The 5272-nt window shown below is 41.5% G+C and overlaps 1 long non-coding RNA gene across 1 annotated transcript; it reads right to left on the bottom strand.

Annotated features, from left to right (window-relative positions):
- Positions 1 to 1428: 1428 nt before the first annotated feature.
- LOC142571136 (uncharacterized) lies at positions 1429 to 4830 on the bottom strand. The gene is made up of 3 exons (XR_012825778.1): positions 4439 to 4830; positions 2424 to 2633; positions 1429 to 1590 (listed from the first exon to the last, which is right to left on the bottom strand). It is a non-coding gene; the product is annotated as an uncharacterized LOC142571136 (long non-coding RNA).
- Between the last annotated feature and the right edge of the window lie 442 nt (positions 4831 to 5272).

Raw genomic sequence — 5272 nt, 5'->3', positions numbered from 1 at the left:
AAAATTCGAGTCTCATTTCTTCGACCTGATATGTATGCGGTAAAGTCCAAGCAGTGAGTCCAGCAGCTCGACCCAGCTCATGTGCCTGTTGTGGACCTTTACTACGCTGGGGCAATCAATTTCGCAAAACTCCTTGGTGGAGGTAAACCAGCGCTTAGTCTTTTGGACTGGATCTCTCCGAACAAAGCTCGACAGAAATGTCACGACGCGGCTATCCTACCACCGCACACACGATAACTGCATGTCGTCTATCGCGCGTGTGAGTGCCTATGAAGCACCACAGAAGAGACGGGGAATGCGGGAGATGGCAATTCAAGTCGATGAGCAAAAGGTGAACAAGGTGAATGCAGGAGCCAACGTTTCGACAAGTGGACTTGTCTTCTTCAAGAAGACAAGTCCTTGAAGAAGACAAGTCCACTTGTCGAAACGTTGGCTCATGAAGCACCACGTCATTTACGTTTAAGTTCCTTTTCGCTTTTCAGGCGACAGTTTGGTAGACGATTCACCCTCACCGTACCGATCGACAAAATTGCATCTTGTGATAGAGGGACCTGCAGCTTCGGGCTATTGAACAGATGGCAGCACGTTACAATATTTTGTCTTTCAAGTGCATACTGTGCCAAACATGGCACACACCAATTTCGGGTTTTCTGCTGTAGTTAAAGACGAAATTGAGAAAACTAATACCTGGGTTTAATTGGCGAGACCAAAAAATATGCCAAAATAGTTTTTCTATTTTTCGGCGGTGCAAATTTTCAGAGGAAAAAAAATACCGATTGCGCATGTTTGCCCCCTCCGAGTTTCACATCGCTTCCCAAAATCTACTTCACCTCTATTTTTCGTATCGCTCAAGAGATGGCAGCATTTGCTCATCCCTTACAAAAATTTTTAGTAACATTTTATAAACCGTCTTTAGACAAATGTTACTAGAACCTATCGACATTCTATAAACCGTCTTTAGACACCGTAACAACTTCCTACTAACCTCCTACCGACTATTGGCCACCGATATTGAATTGAAAGTATAGATATAAAATGTCGATAGAATTCTTACCGACTGCTTATTATCTGATGTCGGTAGAAAGTGTCAACTGTGAAGCAACTATTTATTGACTACCTTTATACATCCTAACAACATGCTAGTAACATCCTGTCGACTATTCGCCACAGACAAATAGTTGACAGGATGTTACTAGGAAGTCGTTAGGATGTATAAAGGTGGTTATTAAAAAGTCGCTTCACAGTTTTTAGGAAGTACATAAAAATTTTATTCAGAGGTAATTACTTTTGCAATTATATATTGCAAAAATAAGCTTTAATTATCTTTGAATAAAATCTTTATTTACTTCCTAAAAACTGCAGCGACTATTTATTGACCACCTTTATATATCCTAACAACTTGCTAGTAACATCCTGTCAACTATCTGTCTGTGGCGAATAGTGATTGCCAAGTGGCTAGGTGTGACATGCAACAGAAGAAGACAGGTTTACATTTGTGCTTGAACACATCCATTTAATATCCCCGGGCTAGTAATGAGGACGAGTTCTCCAGCTGCCCTGGAAGTAGGCTGAAATGTTGCGTTGTGTAGTCTAGAAAAGAGAAGAAAAAAGGCAATATATTAGTTTTGCTACAGTGACATTGCAACACACCATGCATCTGTTTCTTAAAAAGGAAGTGCACAAGACACAAGTTTTCAACCCTGTGAGCTCTAAACATCTCCACCTGTTCTTTGCAAAGTCGTAAAATGCATGAAATGACTGAATTAGTGCATTAGAGCTGGGAGTGTGATGAATGTGCGTAACACCAACAGATGCATGACGCATAAGCTCTATCATACCAATTGTCATCTACAAACAAAAGCTGTAAATCAACTTCAGTTTAATGAACTTCGATATTTGTATTGTGACCAGTACATGGAAGTTTCATGTGTGAATTATCTTAGGAAAGACAAGGTGCCAGTCAAAACTGTGCTGCAGCTTTGCTTGGGCACAGGTACATAGAAGAGTTGACTTTTGTGTTGCACTTAAGAACCACGAAATGATACAAGCAACATGTAAGCAGTTGAACAGGCATTATGGACATTCTACAGCAAGATTAGAAAATGCCTTTGCTGTGCAGGCAGACATTGTCAAAGCGAGCTTGTTACTAAACATGTTATCTTTCCACAAGACAGGATATTATATTATCAGTGCATTCATATGACCAGGGCCTCCATCACAAAAATACATATGCCAACAGTAATGACAATTTTCTAGTTATGGTGGCAAAGCTTGCATTATAATATGCGATTATAATCAGGTTAATAGCTATTTTAGCTTGAAAGCAAGGAGTATAGCCTAAGATAGCACTGAAATTGCCATGAAAGGAGTTTTGTTGAAAACTGCACAAAGAATATTAAGATGCTTCTTTGTGACACACATACCTAGTATGCTGTTGACCTTCTTGGAATCCAACGGATCCTTCTGTGGAAGGCATTTGACAGCCGCCCAAAGAAGGACCTCCCTTCAACGTCTTCTATTGAAAAAGGGGCTTTAAGGAGGCCCTCCGCGAAGTGAAAGCCTGAGTTGTTAGCATCCAGGCACAGCCTCTTCAGCAGGCCCTTTTCAACATATACACCACCACCGATGTCTACCTGTGAAACAATACAAGCACAGACTCATTTTATACACGTATGATCAAGGCATGGTTAGGAAATAGGGTAAGGTTTGCAAAAACAGAAGTAGCTGCTCTTGTTGATTCGGTTTAAAGAACAAAGCAGCCTTACGTATACCATACATGCATTGTACTTGGCTGTGTACTTTTACGTAACACTAGAAAGTATTGGGAACTTCAATGCGAAAGAAAGACATGCATCTGCCTAGAACTAAGCAAATGTGTGCCACCCCTTGACACAGAGTGAGATCTGGTGCTGTTTTAGTGATTAGCATACATTGAAAGCTTCAAGCCTCATCGAGTACTGCGCCAAGCTGTGCTCGATTAGTGACACACAAGTGCTCGAGAACTATCAAACAAGATGCAATTCTCTTCAAATACAATTCTGACTTCCCCTTGCAGACATGCAGTTTTCAATTTACTGACTGCACTTGGGTGTAAAGATTTTGTCTGACAGAGTGAATAAACCACATACACAAACGGCATTTTCATAGTTAGCATAGTCTTTAATAGGTACTGATACCTTCAATTTAGAAAGCCCTGTGTATGGGGCCTCATCAAACTAATTTCATAAAAGGTTTGTCAAGGTAGAAGCATAGAACTTTATAGTCATTAGAAGACAGGTGAAAGGAGTTAATTATTGCAATTATTACTGAAAATTAAATTTTAGACAGCTCATCCCAATGAGAAATTGATGCAAGCAGTTTGTACATGACATGTCACATAAGCATTTCAATATCAAAAATAGGGATTAGAGAAAACCTTCCCTTGTAGGTTCATTAGTGCAAGCAGCCATGCCCTAGAGGAGACATAACTTCTTTTTCTGTAGGCAGAAAGAGGCTCGAGTATTTTATTGACACATATATGTGCCCATGAATATATGTTATCTCTGTTGTAAACCTTTTTTTCATGTACATGCAAGATGTGTTTATAACATCTCATTGTGCACAAAATTTGCGTAATAATTTAAAGACCGCGATATTGTAGCGATGCTATTCCTTTTCGCTATTCGTTAGTAGATTGACCGACGCCCCGGCCCGTGCTACGTACTGCAACTGCCGGCCGTTAGCGGTGGGCGAGAAGAGTGATATAGAATTGAGGGGTAAGTAATGCTACAAAATCTACAAAATGCTTTAAATTATTACGCACTGCCGTAACCTACGATTGCAAGAGCTGACATCTCGTTATTAAGATTTGGTTGGTCGGTGTTTCTTAAGGGCCGGCGTCTGATTGAAATGTCTAGATTAAAAATAAACCTCGTTATTGTAATATCGGCCTATATACGCTCTGTAACATAGAAGACAAATACGCGAAGACACTCAAGAACATAAACAATACACACAGCTTCTCGCGACGCGGACCTCCAAACCGAACTGTATACATACAAAAACCTTCATACAAGCTTCTATCTGCTTAAGCGTCAAACATAGCAATCGTGTGTCAACGCGCGAAGCCCATGATACATCGACGTATACATTACACATGTGCTGTACTTGCGGAAATGCCTATATAGCGAATAACTTCTTGCCAGGAAACTACCGAACGAACACCAACTTTCAATGTGTTTTCATAATTGTGTGCCCATTCAGGCATAGCAATCAAGGCGGGTAGCAGAATGCAAGTACGCTGTAACATCAGAGGAAGCTTTCGTGAAATTGCTTGCTAAATGTGCACAGCATCATGGCTAACATACGATAGGAAAGCGCTTTGCTCTAGCTAGTTACACAACGCTCATTACGTAAATCATAAGCTTCAAGAATGCGCGCAAGCGCCAAACTTGATTACCTTTCAAGACTTGGCAAACGCCTTCGTCTAACAGGTACAGAGGCACCGACGTTTCTCTGGCGCAAGCACTGTAGAACTTCCGATGAACTCCAGCTCCACAAAAGCACAACCTTCAACAGTCTTCCATACACTACGATTCGAAGCCCCAGTACCAGACTTTTTCACGAGAGCGCGGGCAGGCAGCTCGGCAGAACAAAGGCAGCTCGGACGGGCGCTGTACTAGGGCACTCACTGTCGACACTGGTGGATCGCTCGAAACACACGGCGAACTAATGGGGTTACACGAGTCTGGAGGGTTCGGGATGGTTACTGCACACGACAAGGAGCACATTTTGTCTAGGCACTTCTAAAATATAACTCAAATACCACCTAAATGCAAGGAGCATTCACTACAATCAACGTGGTGTGTCGACCAAACAAATACTGCCGTAGCGCCACTCTGCGGTTTTTAGAAAAATGTATCTTAAATGAAAAAAATGCGTGTTTTTTCCTAATAACATTTCGTAGGGTCCTTTAATAGATTTGTAGGGTCCAAAAGTGTGTATATTGTACTTTGTGATACGAAGTTTAAGGAAATGTATATATAATACAAACGAAGCGGATGTTGCCTTCAAGATTCGCAATTGCTTCAGGTGCATGCAGCTTGCAAAAGCACGGCATTCGAGATCGGTCTTTGTCACTCAAAGGAAGCCGTAGCTGGGAGGCGGACATGCATTTAGGCCCCAATCGTTGGGTTTACAGTGTCTAGGTAGGCTTCCTTATTTATAAAGAATATACAGGGACTTAATCCGAACCATGAGCGAGCTATACAGACACACGCGGTACGATTCGGTG

Source organism: Dermacentor variabilis, chromosome 2 (assembly GCF_050947875.1).
Source record: "Dermacentor variabilis isolate Ectoservices chromosome 2, ASM5094787v1, whole genome shotgun sequence".
NCBI classification, from domain to species: Eukaryota; Metazoa; Arthropoda; class Arachnida; order Ixodida; family Ixodidae; genus Dermacentor; species Dermacentor variabilis.
Note: the sequence above shows the minus strand (reverse complement) of the source record. Positions and strands in the feature narration are given on the sequence as shown.